The 19,667-nt window shown below is 37.5% G+C and overlaps 1 pseudogene; it reads left to right on the top strand.

Annotated features, from left to right (window-relative positions):
- The first annotated feature begins 5,248 nt into the window (after positions 1 to 5,248).
- The window catches only part of LOC149202479 (sphingosine-1-phosphate lyase-like), a 38,039-nt pseudogene continuing 23,620 nt past the window's right edge, over positions 5,249 to 19,667 (top strand).

Below are 19,667 nucleotides of genomic sequence, written 5' to 3'. Positions count from 1 at the left end.
CTTTATGGCTCTAGCTGTTTTCTACTTGGGTCAATATGTTTTGCAATATTAAGTAGTAAAATACTATTTATGGACAGTTGTGGGCCCAATCAATGTATGGGTGATTTTTGGACATAATTTAAAACTTATTTATACATAATGTTATTTATTTCTGTTTAAAATTTGGTTTCACAAGTCTTAATCACTGGTGGTTTGGTGGGACCAGTATTATATCAACTACTGGTCCCTGCACAAGAATAGGAATCCCTCCCCTAAGTTTCTTTGACACTGCATCAGATATTAGGAGGATCCTGAAAATTGTACAGATATTAGGAGGATCCTGAAAATTGTACAGAATCTGAAAATTGTACAGATGCTGAGATTGTGAGCGATTTGGGAACTGTACACTTGATTTACAACCTGCCAAAAGGATTGTCAGTGCATTGTTATAATTGTACAGATGCTGATATTGTGAGCGATTTGGGAACTGTACACTTGATTTACTGTGAACGTGGTACAATGCATGTGCGCAGAGGTGTGTGGGCAAACGTTAAGTCCTTTAATGGAAAATGCCGAGTGAGTGCAGTCTGCTTGTTATGGAAACTGCAGTGATCGAGGTTTATAGTACACTTCGGAGTCCTTCCCTAAGTGTCTTTCTTTAAGTCAGTCTTTCTTAGTGTGCATGAAAATTGCTATAATTTATTTATTATATAATTTGCGAGATTTTTGTTCAGAATTTGGTAAAGATTTGTTGAAATTACAAATTTGAGATGTGAATTCTCTATAATCTAAATATTAGAGGTTTTTAAAGAGTGTTAAATCTATTTATATAATAAAAACATATTTTAAACAAAAAAAAAAATCAAGATTTGACCGAAAATTTATTCACCAAATTCTAATAAAAAACTCTAAAACATATAATGTTTAGATAAAACAATAAAAAATATATAATGTCAACATAGAGTCCTTGCATCATTTCCTCTGTTGAGAATCAGAATTTTGTACCATCAAGGTAAGAAAAAGATTATTAAGAATGATTTAATGTTTTTCAAATAATCCATTGACTTGTTTGGAAAATTAAAATCCCAACCTAACATCATATTAGAGAATTAAAAGGCCAATGTGAAAATTTTAGTTTATCATAGTGTATTACTCATTCAATAATTTAAATGAAATTAGATTAATAAAAAATATATTAAAATTGATTTTTCTTGGTCCAACTAATATAGATTTATTTTAGCATGATAAACTTAAATTTGAGAGTCAGAGTGAATCAATTCCATATATTAATTCAATAATTGAATTAATGTTTGGTTATAATAAAAAATATTATAATTGATTTTTCTCAGTAAAATTAAAATTACTATAAAGTTATTTAATTTTGATTAACAAAAATATTTAAAGAGAAAGAAGAAAAAACTGAAGTATGATTGGAAATAATGTAATATTGTGACTTTTTGGCGCCTCCTGTGACTCTTTTCGATGGCGTTTTTGGAAGATATCATTTTCACCCTCGAAAAGTTAGACTCCCCCGCACATAGTACATCTATCACAAGGTGTCATAGACCTTAGTTAGACTTTGCCACACCTCTAAGTAGCCAATAAAGAAGCCAACAAGGTAAGAAAACATCATCCAACTCAAGAACAAAGACTGACATAAAGGGTCACTGGTGCTTTTGCTTATGCCCTGCTAACTACTCTAGCTCACACTTAGACTCTACCACACCTCGAAGTATTCAGGAAGGAAGACAACAAGGTAACAAAACATCATCCAACTCAAGAACAAAGATTGACAGAAAGGGGAACTGGTGCTTCTGGCTATTCCCTTCTAGTTGCTCCATTGTGCTTGTCGAGGGGAGAGTAAAGCAAAGCCAATCTTTACCTCCCTAAGCTAGTCTTTAGCCAACCATAAGAACAAATAACCAAACATTTCCAGGGAGGTCCTTAAGAACATCAACAACATCCCAGTTGGGTACAGATCACATCAAACAATTCCATGGCGGTCGAAAGGTCGAGCTTCTCCTTAACAAATAATATGGTAAGATATTATACATTTTATTTCCTTCCACATATTTACGGGTTGTTTTATCTTTATTAGTTGCGAGAATAACAATGTTGGATGAAATATGGGGTTGGTAGGTGTGGGCTTCACGTCAAAGGGTTCACGATAATATTGTTCGATATTCGTGATAGGTGTCTTATCCAAGGTTATTAGTCGGGGACCACCAAATATTATGTTTCATTGATTTTTTTGGGTAAATAATATCTCAGAATTTTCCAATTTATTTTTCATGTCTAGTAGTTGCCACAAGCCTTTATTGTTCTTCTAATAGTTGCTCGAGGACTCTATAGCTCTTCTGAAGGGCCTTTGAGAAGGTATTCTTTAAGATACATTTTAAATTATTTGATATCAAAAAGCCTTGCAAGTGATTCTAATACAATCTCACCAAGGTCATCAATGTAGATAATGATTTAAACTTTTTAATCTAAAACAAGGAACATTTTTAAATATAGATGAAATAGGGAACGTTTTTGAACAAATTGCTAGAGATGGGTATTTAGAAACATATGTAGAGATTTTGAAGAAGGAAGTTGGTAATGGCATTGTTTGTGTACATGCTCTGATTATAGATGGTAACTTAGTGGTTTTCGATGTTGGGGATTGTCGAGCAATTATTAGCATAAATGGTGCTTCTAAAGCCTTCACATGTGACCATCTAGCTAGCAGGGAGGATGAGTGACAACAGAGAGAGAACTTGGGTGGAATTGTGGACCTTGCTAGCTATATCAAGGGCATTAGGCGATTCTCACATGAAAGAATGGATAATTGCTGAAGTAGAGACTAGAAAGATAAAAATAACATCAAATTGAAAGTTTTTAATTTTGGCATCAAATTGACTATAGGATATAGTTAGTTATCAAGAAATAATGGATTCACCAAACCTTTTTGCATTGAGAAGCAGCCTAATTTGACATTGTTATTATCCAACCTTGTAGCTACTTGCAAAAGGCTTGTAGAGCGAGCAGTAATAAGAAAATCACAAGACGATGTCAGTGTGATGATAATACAATTGGGACATTTTGCAAGCAAGAAACATTTTTCTTTTCAATTATCATAGATTGTGGGTTAAAAAAATGGTTATAATTATTATATATCCCATCATTCGTTGGTTTGATTTTCCAAAATTTTCTTATATTAGACTATATGGGTTTAGAGGAATTCTTTTAAAGTTACCATGATATGTAAGTAATAACCAATCTTAAATACAAATGATTAATAATACCAAGGTAATACCAAAGAGGTGAATGTTTATTAGGGAGATTATAAATATAAGGCTATATCAAATGATAGATGGTTAATTAATAGAGTTAATTGTTATTATTTGGAAAATAATGAAATGATTATCAGAACCCAAGAGAATTAAGAGGAAGTAAATGTAATGATATTTCAAAGCCTATCAAACTTGCAAAAATAGAAGCAACATGAACTGGTTGATAGTAATTTGGACATACTTAGGTACAAATAGTTTGGTATTCAATCCGAAATTCCCAAAAATGGATAGGAAACCACTAGGGCAAGAGGGAGTACATCAAGAAAAATGCATTGGAGTGCAAGACCAGATGCTTAAGCAAAGTCCTATGAAGGTAGAATGGATAGTTCTTATCAGCTATATTGTACAACAACTAAATCAAGACTACACAAGAAAATTAAGGAGAAGGATATAAAGAACATATGACCTGAAGAATTCAAGAAAGAAAATGTAACACCCTCCTCCCACATTTACCCTATTTAACTGACCTATCGGGGTAAACATGTGACGAAGAGTTACTATGATATGACTCAACCTCCTAGATCACCTTAACGAAGTGGAATCAACAACCCAAAAACCTTATTGACTTCCCTTAGGTGCTATAGGAACCCCAAGGGCTAAACCAACCTTTTAGGTGCCCAGACCCTAAGCTAACTTTATTTTCCAATGTCCTGAACTCCCAGTCGCATGCACAATACTGCATCCATGCAACTGAAAGTCTATATTCGCATGCATAAGCCTTCAAGGGAGCTACTGCAGTCTCAATTTCATAGTTCTAGGCATGCTACCATGAAATAGGTGCCACATTTTTAGGTCTATACTCCAAGTCACTGCCTAGAACTTGATGAAACTCTTAGAAATGATAAATGGCATAGGGACTGTTATCACTGACAAAATTTCAATGCTAAATGTCTGCAAATAAGCACATGAACCCTTTTAGCAGTTTCGCAGCGCGACATGTTTAGGTGGTTTCGTAGCGCGCTGCGAAATTGGGGATTCGCTGATCTGAAACATCTTCGCTGGCGGGCCCGATATTTGCTTCTTCTTCTTGGTGTTTTTGTTCTTCTTCTTAGGGGGATTATTGTGTGTCCCGTGGATATCAGTATTGTCAAATTGGTGGGAATTCGACAGAGGACATTTGGCAAACATTACTAGCTGTTCGTGCATTAGTTCTTCCACCGACAGAGGACATAGACACCTGGTTGACATTTGTTTTTCTTTGCCGGAAAAGGGGTCGTATTAGTCAAGGTCATTCCACCAGCACATTGATGCAATCAGTATTGTGACTGTATCTGCTAGAGGCAAAGCAATGAATACGTAAGCAGCTTTTATTCTTGTATGTTATACCCCATGCCATCCTCAACTAATTCAGAGCTTCGAGCCTCTGTCCTGCCATATACATATCCAGAAAGTGGCTCTGAACAATACGATTCAATGGGTCCAAATGAATATTACTATGATCCTTCTTGTTGCTATGTCCCTTACTTACCTGAGCATTCTGTTTCGTCTTCTCATGTAAATCCTTTTGATTACAGTGGTGATTGGTATCGTAAAGTCTATAAATTCAGATTTCCGAGGATGTAAAGTCTCTATCTTGCGGTTTCTGCTGAGAAAGAATGGGTAGTCGAGGAGTTGTTCGATAAGAAGGACCACAAACGGGCAGACATCCATGTAGAAAATAGAGCAGTTACCAGAGAGGCGCAGAGGATTTGATCTATGGATGAACATACAGAAGATTTAGAGGATTTGATCCACCAATGTCTACAGAATATTGGAAGCCATGAATTGCACAATTTGGCTCAGATTCTGGCCTTCGAGTGCCAAATACAGTTAAAGAGACTCTGGAAAATGCTGGAATCCTCTGGGGAAGCCGAGAGAATAATTGGGTATGTTGACAGTCTTTATAGTGAGCAGAAAAAGATGCTCGTTGAGCGTGTCACTCTGGCTCATGGACGCAGATGGCTGCTTTCTATGAGGGCTATTATAAAGGAAAGGTTGTTGACAAGATGCAGTCTAGTGTTAAATCTGGACTAGAAAATTGGCAAACTGAGCTGCCAAGGGCTGGTCTTGGTATAGGAGTCATAGAAAGGTTGAAATTTGAGAAGTCAAAAGATGTGCGATGGCAAGGAAGATGCTCTGGTACAGTGTATATTGGTGGGAGTGAATCCGAAGGACATTTTTCACTGATAAATGAAGCATATTCCATGTTTTCTCACACCAACCCGCTGCATTTGAGCGTTTTCCCAAGTATAGCACGATTTGAGAGTGAGGTGGTAGCAATGACAGCAAGCATGTTTGGTAGTAGAGAAAAAGCATCTGGAGGACAAGTTTGTGGTAATATGTCTTCGGGAGGCACAGAAAGTATTATACTTGCAGTAAAGTCTTCACGGGATTATATGAAAGTCAAGAAGGGAATTATGAAACCAGAAATGATAATTCCAGAATCTGCCCATTCTGCATATGATAAAGCGGCCCAATACCTTAAAATCAAGCTATGGCGTGTACCAGTAAATGAAGATTTCCAAGCAGATGTAAAGGCAATCCAGCGTTATTTGAACAAGAATACGGTTATGATTGTTGGCTCAGCACCAGGTTTTCCTCATGGTATCATTGCTCCCATCGAAGAATTTGGAGACTTGGTCTTGCGCTGGGGTATTTACTTTCACGTTGATCTCTGCCTTGGAGGTTTTGTGCTTCCTTTTGCTCGCAAGTTAGGGTATCCAATTTCACCTTTTGATTTCACTGTTCAAGGAGTAACTTCAATATCAGTTGATACTCACAAGTATGGCCTAGGGCCAAAGGGCACAAGTGTTGTGCTGTATCACAATCATGAAATCAGAAAGCAACAATTTGTGACTGTAACGGAGTGATCAGGAGGTCTTTATGTTTCACCAACTATTGCTGGAAGCAGACCTGGTGGTCTTATTGCTGGTGCCTGGGCAGCTATGATGAGTGTTAGGGAGGAAGGATATCTGGAGGTAGTGAGAAAAGTAATGGAAGTATCAAAAACTTTTCAGGAAGGAATAAAGCAAATTCCAGAACTATTCGTTGTGGGAAGACCAGACATGACAGTCATTGCATTTGGATCAGATAAGCTCGATATTTTTAAAGTGAATGATGTTCTGTTAACACGAGGATGGCATCTAAATGCTTTACAAAAACCTAACAGCATACACATATGTCTGACTCTTCAGCATACCCTTATAGCAGAAGATCATAAACCTTCTGAGGCAGTTATCTTTTGTTCAGGAATAAAAACTCAAGACAATGAACTTCGTTTTAGTCTCTTATGTCAGGCAGCTATTGAAACTCCAAGGATTCTTAATCTTTCAGGCAGTGAACACTTTAGTGGACCTTATGGGGAGGATTTTGTCTTCATTACCAATAATTGGCATACATCTCTTCTTCCTTGTTACTTGAAGACAGTCAAATTTATTGATGAAGACTGTGTTTTTGAAATTGTTTAAAACAGTTTCGCAGTTTCGTAGCGCGCTACGAAACTGCGAAACTGCTGTAGGTGTTGTTTTGAAACGCATATAACAGTTTGATGGCAGAATCAAAAATTTGCAAAGGAAACACCTCAGTGACATGAAAGGGATCAAAGGAAGCTGCTACAGCCATTCAACATACGCCATGTGTACCTTTAACAAAAGGTGAAAGATTTTAACCTAAGTCACCGAAGATTGAATGGCGTATGTTGAATGGCTGTAGCAGCTTCCTCCACACCCTAATCACCGAGATTAAAGTGACTTAGGTTAAAATCTTTCACCTTTAATTCCCTTAGATTAAAGTCCCAATGTGCATCTGATTCCATATGGAAATGCTAGTGACCAAAACCAATTCCATCCCCCGTCCTTCCCTTCTCTACTACACATTCCCTCGGGCAATCCGGTAACCCCCTTTCATGCAATCACTCACCTTCCAATTTCCCCAACATCCCGTTTCCCAAGCGATCCATCCCATTGCAAGGTTTCCTCACACTGGAAGGTCCAAAACCAAGGCATATACGTGTCTCAAAACCATCATACTGATCATATCATGCTCATGCAAATCAATGGACACCATTAGGTACTAGTGTCCCACAATGGCCCTTCTCCGAAACGCATTACCAACATACTAATTCATGTTCCAACTCCTTTCACTATTGTTGCTAATATTACAGTCAGTTCCAACCACCCAACCAGGCATTCTCATGCTTTCTTGTACCAATCACATAATTGTTATTAGATTCAAAATGAATTGAAATAAAATTCAAATCATACCTCACTGGTAGCTCATCAATAAGGTACACTTAGGATTTTGTTCACTTCTTGTCACAACAAGTCAACTCATTGTTTGATCAAATCATTGTGAACAAACATATCACAGCTAGTTAGCTCAAAAGTCAACCATCATAAATAAGAGTCATATATCACATGCATAATTAAAAACTAAAATAAAATACTGATACTTATCCTTCAATTGGTCATTTTCTTCTACTTTGGTTTTTTGTCTTTTATGGACACACATCGGATCGGTTGCCACATCTGGTAAGCACCCAATGCTTCTCTTCTCTTCAACCATGTACACATACATACAGTGTACATCACATGCATTCACCCACACATGGATTACAAAAACACACAATACATACACCTACACCCGATGTACAACACAACACATACACCTACATCCATCATACAACACAACATATACACTGACACCTGGCATACAACACAACACATACAACTACAGTCGTTGTACACCACAACACAATACATACACCTACACCCAATGCACAATGTAATACATATATGTACACAAAGTACAACACAATGAATACACGTCATAATACCACATCTACACAATGTGCATACATAGTAAACATGTTCACAACACAACATATACGACATGCACACAATACCACATGCACACAACATAGAATAAATGACATGCACACAATATCAGATGTATAACATGTACGCAACATCACCTGCTCACAACACCACATACACAATGTGTACACAACATCACTTGTACATGGCACCACCTGAACAACATGTACATACAACCACATGTACACAACACCACATGCATAATGTGTGCGCAAAACTACATGTACATAACACCACATGCATGAAGTGTACACAGCACGACGTGTACACAACACCACATGCACGACATGTACACAACGCCACATGCACGACATGTACACAACACCACATGCACGACATGTACACAACATCATATGCACAACATGTACGCAACACCACCTACACAACAACCCATGTACAACATGTACACAACACCATATGCACATAACACCACATGTACAATCATGCACACAACACCACATGTACATAACATCATATGTACAACATGCACACCAGGCCTTATGTACACAACACTATATATGAAACATGTACAAAGCACCATATTTACACAACATCCCATATCCAACATGCGCACAACACCATTTGTACACAACACTGCATAAACAACATATACACAACACCATTTGTACACAACACTGCATAAAAAACATGTACACAACATTGCAAAACCAACATGTACACAACACCAGTAGGGCTACTCTTCCCACTTGATTCCTCATAAAAACATGAACCTCTTCATGCCATTCACCTGCATAAGCAATCATTCCTCCACAAGAATGATTTGTGATGGCCCTTTCAAACAATGACATACATACATACATATATACATATAAACATCAGCATAAAACAATCACTATCCCTAACAACCCTGTGAGACAACGACACACACACACACACATATACATGTAAACACTATCATAAAACAATCATGATCCTTGATGACCCTGTCGGAAAAAGACACACACACACATATATATACATCACCATAATCATAGTCACAACACAATTACTAGATATCATAAGGTCTAGGTTAAGAAAACTCCCTTTATCCATGCACAACATGCACAACAATGAGAACAAGAGTTCCCAAATTAGCCAAGGAATCTAATGCCTCAAATCAATTTACTTTACCTTTCATGTTACCTTTCTTCTGACTATCCTACCACTGTCCATTTATCCCAATGGACCCAACCAATCTAATTGGTTGTCACACTCTTGCCTTTGGTTTTCCTTTACTCATGCACAGAGCTTCATCCAGGTCTTAAATTACTTTCTAGGTTTCATTCAGCTCTCCCTTAGCTCCATTAACCTACCTCTTTCCCCAACCAAATCCCAAGACTCTAAAAACATAAAAGGCAAGACCAAGAAGCAAACAAGAGAAAACCATGAAATGTTAGAAATTAATTAATGGACCAATGAAATACAACAAATATTGCAGAATCTGAAAAGAAAAAATGGCGCTCGCTTCTGCTAGGGTTTCGCACTCCTTCCCTCGGCAGCTCGGCTCCTTCGCCTGGGTTCCTTCCTCTGTCGCGGTCTATGGCGGCTGGGGTTTCCTGGGTTTCGAAATCTCTAAAAAGATCATCTGCTTATGCGGCCTCAGATCGAGCTCCCGGTCGGAGAGATTCTTGGAGATATGGAATGCTGCTCCGAGTTTTTCTCATGGAGGGGAGCGTATGGATGATCCCTGTTTTGGGGCCAGTCAAAAACCAGAGAAGGGATTTCTTGGTTTAGCTCAAAGATGCGAGCCCATAGCTGCGAAGGGTTGCTTTCACTTGCTATTGGGGGCGTCGAATGATGAAGACGCTGGTGCGTGGGTAACATTCCTTCCGCGGTTTTTCCTTTGCCATTGTCTATTTATTAGTTTTCCCCGAATGTGTCTGCTCTTAGCTGTGGGAAAATACGAGTATTTCTTCTTTCTGCCGCATATTTGTGGGGATTTTTCTCACCTAGATACAGTTTCAAGTTTTGTATTAGGGAGGGAAAATCGATCTGTTTTCCTCCGGCTTTTTTTAAAGGGGAAGATAGGTCTGCAAGGTTGAGGCTTGGGCAGTGCTTTGTGGTTCTCGTGTTCCGCTGCCCTCCTGTTCTCATCTAATCAGATGCGAGAGCAAGATCCTCAGGCGGAGAAGACCACTAGGCTAAGGGTCATCCCCTCCAAAAGCGTCACAAATCCAGAGGACAGGATTCCCCTGTTTCGAACAGAACCTGTGGTGTTTTTTCTTGAGCACAGGAGAAATAGCTTTGGGGATCCTGCCCCCCTGTACGCCTCTGAGATCCAAACAGAAACAGTTTCAGGGGGAAAAAAGTCTAAGCTAGGCCTCAAGGACCCAGAACAAGATCGCATTCAGATTTTTATCAGATCCCTGTCAGGGAAATCTATCTGCAAGCAAATCTGGATAGAAACAGTGTTAAAAAATTTAAAGGATGAAATTCAAGCAGATTTAGGAATCCCATCAAATCTGCTAAGCTTGATACATGCAGGCAAAATCCTGCAGGATAATTTTACAATACAGCACTACGGCATAGGTCGAGACTCAACTATCTTTGTAAGCACAAGGCTGAGAGGAGGAAGCCCTGGTCCAGGCCCTAAAGGCATTGGTTCTTTTAAAGATGTTGTCAAAGGGAAGGGGGAAGTCAAAAACAAGCCATCTCCAACTCCAGACCTTCCTGGTCCCTATATTGTGGAGCAAAGATCTCAGAATCCTGTTCTGCAAATCGACCTGCCTGAGGTAAAAAAATTTCATTCTGATCTTTCTTCAATGGCTGTCATATGCAGATTCAACGGGTTTTGGCCCAAAACAGATGCTTTAAGACAATGGATCTTCTCCACATGGACCCCAAATTGTGACATCCATCTGTGCTCCAAAGGCTTTTTTATTGTAAAATTCGACTCGGTTAAGGAAAAAGATTTTGCCCTCCATGAGGGGCCATGGTTCTGGGGCAATGCTGGTCTCTTCATGACCCCCTGGTTCCCGGATTTTGACCCCTCCACAATGTTGGTTTCCAAAATGCCGGTTTGGGTCAGGCTCCACAACCTTCCTTTACATTTCTGGTTCCCAAATGCTTTTGCAGCGATAGGGAATGCCATAGGTACATTCATCAAGCAAGATGTGGAAAGAATAGAAAGATGCATTCACACCTTTGCCAGAATCTGTGTGGAGGTTGACCTTAGCCAAGGGCTTCCTGACAATATAATTCTGATACATAACAACTCTCAGTGGAAACAGCCTCTTGATTATGAAAACACGGCCTTCAGATGTCGAGGCTGTCAACAAACAGGACATCTTCAAAATAACTGTCCGCTTAATAAAAGAGAAAACAGAAGAAACAAGAAACAAGTTCACAAACCAAGAGGTTGGCAATGCACAGTGAACCCAGAAGAAGAAATAGAGGATGAGGGGGAGCTCAACTCCACACATGAACAACAGGATGATCCTATTGGGGAGAATGATCCTATTGGGGAGAATGCCACGGATGCCTCACCTTCGGCAAACATTCAGGAACATTTGTCCTCAGTCTCCGGAAAATTTACTACATCAGCAAACAAGAACATAAAGATTCACCAAAATCAGGCAGAGATGACAAGCGTGGATCCAAGCATGGGAGGCATCAAACGGCATCACCATTCAGATACTTCAGACTCAGAAAAAGAAACAGGTCCACAGAATACAGAAACTCAGTTGGTCATTGCTTCGATCGAGCCCACTCAAGGCGAGTGGCGCAAGGTTGAAAAGAAAAAGGGGAGAAAAACCTGTTGAGTTGCCGGCTTTCAGTTTTTCTGCCCTTTCCTCTCTCTCCTCTCTTTCTCTTTTCTTATTCTTTGTGCACGTTAGTTCTCTAACGTTGCGTGGGGTGCTAAAGCATTTGGGCCATGTGGCAGCTTTCGGTATGCTTCTTAGCATCTGTGTATTGGAAATGCTCAGCATATGCAATGTAACTTTCTTTTTTTCTTAATAAAAAGTTCGCTTTTTCTTCGGAAAAAAAAAAACAAATATTGCAGAAACAAAAATAAAAAATTGCATAAAACAAGAGAGACACAGTTATACCTAGTTCACCCAATTTGAGCTATGTCCATAGAGAAACATCCAATCCTTCCTTTTATATTATCCAATAATTTGAAGAGATACAATGTACAACAGATTCACCATAATTTCCTCTTCACTCTCACACAACCTCCTCTCTCTCGCTCAGAATAAAACATAAGCACAATACAATTCCATCATATAAACTGAGGGTTTCCTTCTACGGGAAAAAAACTAAATTAACATAACTTCTACCGTCAGATCATCCACCTAATGAATGACCCAGATTGGCTACGAAATTACAATATTTTACAAGGCAAATTTTCATCTATTTTTAGCTTTAGGGGCGTTGCCCCCAAACCCTCACTAAGGGAGGCTCATAAAAATCGCCCTCGCCCCCTTGGACCCCTTTGAAAATGATTAAATAGGTTGTGTTTCCACATCATTAGGAATGGGGATCCAACATGGCTGAAACAAAAAACCTCTAAACAATCATGCTCCACACACAGCAATCTCCCACTCGGAAACTTATTATATAAATGCTATTGTTGCTTCACTTGTTGGATGTTTCTGATCTTCACCATCATACTTGAAGACTAATTGAAACTGAGTAGAATCTCAGTTTCTCCCTGGTTACAACCTTTGTTAACATATCTACAGGATTCTAGCTAGTGTGTATCTTTTCCCACTTCAACTATCCATCTTCCAACATTGACCATATGAAATGGTACTTGAGATGTATATGTTTTGTCTTGGAATGAAATGTTGAGTTATTTGCAAGATGAATGACACTCTGGATGTCACTGTATAACCTACCAATACCTTGCTTCTTGTCCAATGCATCCATAAACCTTTGTAACCAAATCATTTATTTACTAGCCTTTGTAGCAGCAACATACTCTGCTTCTGTTGTTGAATGTTCAATAATGTTTTGTAATTTTTAAACCCAACTGATAGTTTTTCCACCTATAGTAAACACATACCTTGTGGTGATCCTTATGTTATCCCTATTACCTGCCATATCTGCATCAACATATTCCTATAGAGAAAGGTTTGAACCACGAAAACATAATGTTTGATTTGTGGTACCTCTCAAATACCTGAGAATTCACTTCACTTCCATTTAATGCTCTTTTCCTGGATTGTTCATATACTTGCTTACAACTTCCATTACATGTGCAATATCAAGCCTTGTGCAAAACATTGCATACATTAAGCTTCCAACTGCTGATTCATATGGAACTTTACACATATAATCCATATCTTCTGGATTCTTGGGACACATCTCCTTACTTAGTTTGAAATGGCTAGCCAAAGTTGTACTAACTAGTTTTGCATTCTGCATAATCTTTCCAACGCCTTTTCTATGTACTCACTGTGAAATAATGTTAATTTATGATTTTTCCTGTCTCTAGTTATTCTCATACCAAGGATTTGTTTTGCAACACCCAAATCCTTCATTACAAATGAATTTTCCAATTTTCCTTTGAGAAAATTTATTTCCTACATGTTAGACCCTGCAACAAACATGTAATCTACATATAGTAGCAATATAATATATCTACCATCATTTTTCTTTTTAAGATAAACACAATGGTTAGAGTGACATGTAGTATAACCTTATTCAGATATAAACCTATCAAAATTTAAATACCACTGCCTTGGAGCCAGTTTTAAACCATACAAGCACTTCTTCAATTTGCACACTAACTTCTTCTTCCCTTTGACCTCATACCCTTATGGGTGTTTCATATATATTTCTTCCTCCAAATCCCCATGGAGAAAGGATTTCCTTACATCTAACTATTCAAGATGAAAATATTTTGTTGCCACTAAACTTAAAATAGTTCTAACTGAAATCATTTTAATGACAAGAGAAAAAAAATCATCAAAATCTTTACCTTTCTTATGTGCAAACCCCTTCACCACAAGTCTAGCCTTATACCTCTGTTTACCTCCATCTTGTTCCTTCAACCTGTAAACTCATTATTCTACAATTTTGTTTTACCTGCAGGTAACTTGAATAAGTCCCAACTCTAGTTATGCATCAAGGTGTCCATCTCTTATTCCATGGCTTGCTCCCACTTTTTCCTTATTTCTACCTGCATTGCTTCTTCATATCTTTTCGGTTCACCAAAATCAGTTGACATTACATAATATAATGAAGGAGAGTATCATTCAGGGGGTCTAATTATCTTGGTAGATCTTTTAACACCACTTTCAGGTGTTTGAGGTGCCTGTTGTTGTTGTGGTTATTGATCATTATGATTTTCATACACCTTTACTTCTTCTATGATATCATCAAGCACTGTGTATTCTTTGTTTTCTTTTTCCCATTCTTTTTTCGGCATTTGATCCTTATACAAGACTTTTTCATTGAATATCACATCTCTGCTACTAATGATTTTGTGATTTTCATAATCATATAAGTGATAACCAAAATCATTTACACCATATCCAATAAATGTACATTTCTTTGATTTTTTCTCAAGATTTGTTCTATTTTCTTTATTGATGTGGATAAAGGCTTCACAACTGAAAGTCTTTAAAAATGAGTAGTTTACATTTTTACCTGTCCATGCCTCCTCTAGAATACCACCATCCAAGGAACTTGAAGGCCCTCTGTTTATTAGATAAACAACAGTGTATACAACATCTGCCCCAAATTGTAAGGGAAATATTGCAAGTAATCTCATGCACCTTTCACGCTCCATGATTGTCATGTTCATCCTTTCTGACAAACCATTTTCCTGTGGTGTTTCTGGAACTATCTTCTCTCTATGAATTCCATGCTCTAAATAATAGTTATCAAACTCCTTGTTGCAGTATTCACCTCCATTTTCTGATCTAAGACACTTCAATTTCTTTCCTATCTCATTCTTAACCAAAGTGTTGCATTTCTTGAAAGTATCAAATACACCAGATTTATTCCGAATAGAATAAATATAGGTTTTCCTAGTTGCATCATCAATAAAAGTAACATAAGAGCAAGAGCCACTGAGAGATGATACCTGAGTAGGTACTCATACATTTTTATGCACAAGCTCTTTTTTTTTGCTCTTCTTTTCCTTCCCAACTTTGATAAATTTGACTCTCTTCTGTTTTCCATAAACACAATTTTCTCAAAAATCCAAATCAACATGCTTCAAACCTAGAAACAAATTTCTTGAGTGAAGAATTTGCATCCCCTCCTCACTCATGTTCTCGGGCATATGATGCTAGAGTTTCATATCTACTCCCATGGAGGTTAAATAATTAGTAGAATTATAAATACTATTCAATAATTATAATGTACCGGCTTTTTCTCCTTTTGTTATTACCATGCCTCCTTTAGTGACCTTCTAGGTTTTGTCTGTAAAAGTAATTATGCATCCTTCACCTCCAAAATACCCTGCTGAAATCATACTTTTCTACGGATATGGAACATGCATTACCTCCTTCAATAGCCATTGGTTTCCATTTTTTCTTTATAAAAACCTTACCTATTTCAACTATTTTACAAGGTTTATCATCACCCAGACAAACCTATCCAAAATCTCCTTGAACATAGCCGTGAAAATGTTTCCTATCAAGTGTGGCATGGAATGAGGCCCCTGAATCTACCACCCATGCATCAATAATATTCTCTAATGATATAATATTCAAAGCATCTTGCAACAGATCACTTAGCACATTCACTTCATGATTGTTCTCTTGTTGTCCATCTCCTTCTTTTCCATTCCGACATTTACAGTCTTTATTTAGGTGTCCTTTCTTCACGCATTTACAGTACACTATCCATGATATGGATTTAGATTTTCCCTTTCTTCACTTATTGTGATTTCCTGGGCTGCTTCTCTTTCCATTTTTCTTCCTTTAGTCTCTGTAGTCAAAGAATTACCTGATGTCTCACCGGAGCTTTTTGTATTATTTCCTCGCTAAGGATGGCATCAACAACATCATCAAACTTTAAAGTACTAGGTCTAGAGACAGAGTTACTAATAGCCATAACTAGGCCATTCCAACTTTCTGGCAATGAGCATAAAAATAACAAAGCCTTAACTTTATCATCCAAATTTACCCCTATAGAACTTAATTGACTGATACCCATGGTAAATTCATTTAAATGATTAACATATCCACCTTCTGACATCTTCATACTAAATAAACGTTACATAATAAATACCTTATTTAAGGATGAGAGTTTTCCATATAGTTTGGCCAATGCCATCATTAAAATTTTGTTGTCGTTTCCTTTGAAATGTTGAATATCACCGATGCTACGAGACACAACCGTATTGTTCCTAGTGCATTTCTTTTGAGAATCTCCCATTCTGCATTCGTCATACTCGTCGACTTCTTTGATTTTCTGCTCAATGGTAGGTATAGATATTTCTGATACTGATAATCTTCCATTTGCATCTTCCACAGCTAGTAGTTTTAGCTGTTAAATTTCTCGACCCTAAAACTACCATATTTTGCCATTGCTCCCACTTGAACCAAATACCCTTCTCTCCTACGAGTTTATCAACCAAATAAACCTTCGGCTCTAATACCAATTTTTAGAAATTAATTAAAGGAGCAATGAAATACACAAAATATTACAGAAACAAAAATACAAAAATGCATAAAATGAAAGAGACACAGATATACGTGGTTCACCCAATTTGGGATTTTTGGGATACATCCACAGAGAAACAACCGGTCCTTCCTTTTATATTATCTAGAAAAATGAAGAGATACAACCTACAACAGATTGCTTGTAATTTCCTCTTCACTCTCACACAACCTCTCTCTCTCTCTCTCTCTCTGAATAATACACATCCACAATACAATTCCCTCATATAAACCAGGGGTTTCCTTCTAGGGTAAAAAACCCTAAATTAACATAACTTCTACCGTCAAATCATTTGCCTAATGAACGACCCATATTGACTATGAAATTACAATATTTTACCAGGTAATTTTTCATCTATTTTTAGCTTCAGGGGCACTTCCCCTGAACCCCCACCTAGAGGGGCTCATAAAAGTCGCCACCACCCCCCCCCGAATCCCCCTAATAACGATTAAACGGGAAATGCTACCGCCCCGTTAGGAACGAGATTCCGATGCAACTGAAACAAGAAACATTTGAACAATCAGGATCCACACCCAACATGAAAAGCCAATATCAATATGACACCACAATCAAAGTGGCATGATCATGCACCAGACATTAAAAAAGAAATCTGCAAATTAGGTGCAAAAAAATCACAAAGCACAAAACTAGCAACAAACACCATGACTCAATCCCCATGGATTCCCAATGCCTCCAAGCGAAAGCTCAACCCGAATCTTCTTCAAGATTTCATGGAAGTCACTTTTACCATGCAATTCCCTACATCATACTACCATAAACACATAACTGTAAGTGCATAATAAATATACAATGTACTAGTTATCTTACCTTGTTGTGCCAAGGACGTTTCCTTGTAATTGAACACATCCATGCCATCTATCAAGGGACTCCAATTCCTTGACGAATCCAGCTATAACTAGAAACCAACTATTATACCTTTCAAATACATGTTCATGAATCTAGCACATATCCACATAACGTTAGACAAAATCAAGTCTAAGAAGGCTTCTTGTATTCATTCAAATCACTCATTCGTTTGGAAGTGAAATTTCCAAACATAGCCAAAGGAATTCTCACACAATTCTTTTCTTTTAAATTTTACCTTGTTGCAATTGAGTCTTATTATGTACAATCACATCACCCAACTGTTAGTTATATAAATAGATCAAATATTACCTTGTTGCGCTAATACCAAGCATGTTTCCCTACAACTGTTCACACATGTTAGTCACATGTTCCAAAGATCACAACATCATATCTATTAATTTGAAATCAACATTTACTAAGACTAATAACCATGTCATAATCTACTCATAGTCATTAATCATAATACTACAACTAGCACCTACTTACACTCAAGTACATATTAGCTAACTAAGAACATAGTGTGTTTGTACAACCATCTTAAAACAAGATCATTCCTTCATGCAATATTATAGACACACACTCATATCATGCAATTAATAAAACATTCAAAAAACATGTAAACATACCATGTTAGATAAATCAAGTAGACGACATAATTGTTAAAAATAGCAACAAGACATTCCAATTTAATTTGTCCTTGAATTAAATTGACATTCTATTCTCATAGAAACTTGTAATAATTAGTTAAGTTAAATTGACTTAGGAAATTTGAGTTGGAAGTCTATCTAAAGTCATGTAGTGTGATCCCTAAATTTTAGGGGCCCAGGTTGATTTTTTTTGAGTTGTAATTAATTAACTCAGTCTAACTAAGTTATAGTGAGTTAAACTAGTTCTAACTGTTGGAGGAAGTCTAGTAGTGGGGATGGGAAATAGTGCATTCTCAGTGCCACACTATTTAACTGAAGATTCACTCATAAATAACTCATGCATGTTAGTTCAGAGGAAGACCTAGTTGATATTATAGTTCAGGGATAATGTACTATTAGTTGTATAAATTTCCGAGTTGTACAAATGGTGCATGCAATCAGTTGAGGGCCTATGGATGGATTGCACATTTATGGAGAGTGGATTTCTGACACGAATTTAAATAGGAACACAAAAAATTACATATATAACCATAAATACAGAGACACAACAAAAATAACACTTCTTTTCATTAATATCAAATAATGAAATATTCTTACAAATAAAATGGAAATGAGACTATCTCGGAGGATTGTAGCTTATCTCTAAGAAGAGATGTGGCAGCCACATTCCTCTGAACTGAGTTACAATGAGGCTCAAGGGCCTATTTATTATTGAACAATAAGAGAAAACCATAAACAACCAAAACACTAACTCGGGGAAATGTAACACCGAGAGTTTATGGGCCCCATTGGGGTTAGTTGGGCAGCCAACTTCCCGAGGTCGTAACTTGGTCATATTATCTCCATTTGATGCACATGATACCTCATTGGAAAGATCTCTCCAAGAAATATAACTAAAAATGCGATCTCAATGAAATCCCCCAAATAAATATTGCAAAAAAAAACATCGTTTAGGGCATCAAAATGGCTTCGGAAGTTTAGGACCCGAAAAACTGCCAAAAATAGCAAATTGTGCTACAATTAAGGAAACCGAAACAAAAAATTGCCAGAACAATGGTGGGGGTCCAAGTGGAATAGTTGGGTGGCCACCAATATCCACTTGGATCATTCCTCCCCCCTTAGGAAGCAATGGTCTCCATTGCGTTGAGTTCCTCCATGAGATGAGGAAACTTTTGTTGAACTTGGTCTCTAGTGAGCCATTTTCTTTGAGCCATTTTCTTTAGTGCAGGAGTTAACCGGCTTTGACAACTCAATACAGTTGGATATTCTGTTGGATATTGTTCTTGATATGCGTTTCCATGATCCAATTAGTTGTAGCTTGCTCCATGCAATTTTATTCAACTATGTTGGTGTGAGTTGTTCTGCAA

This window comes from Pinus tabuliformis, chromosome 2_1, assembly GCF_031772625.1.
Source record: "Pinus tabuliformis cultivar Carrire ecotype Pingquan chromosome 2_1, CPIR1, whole genome shotgun sequence".
Classification (NCBI taxonomy): Eukaryota; Viridiplantae; Streptophyta; class Pinopsida; order Pinales; family Pinaceae; genus Pinus; species Pinus tabuliformis.
The sequence above is the reverse complement of the archived record's forward strand: the minus strand, read 5'-3'. Positions and strand labels throughout refer to the sequence as shown.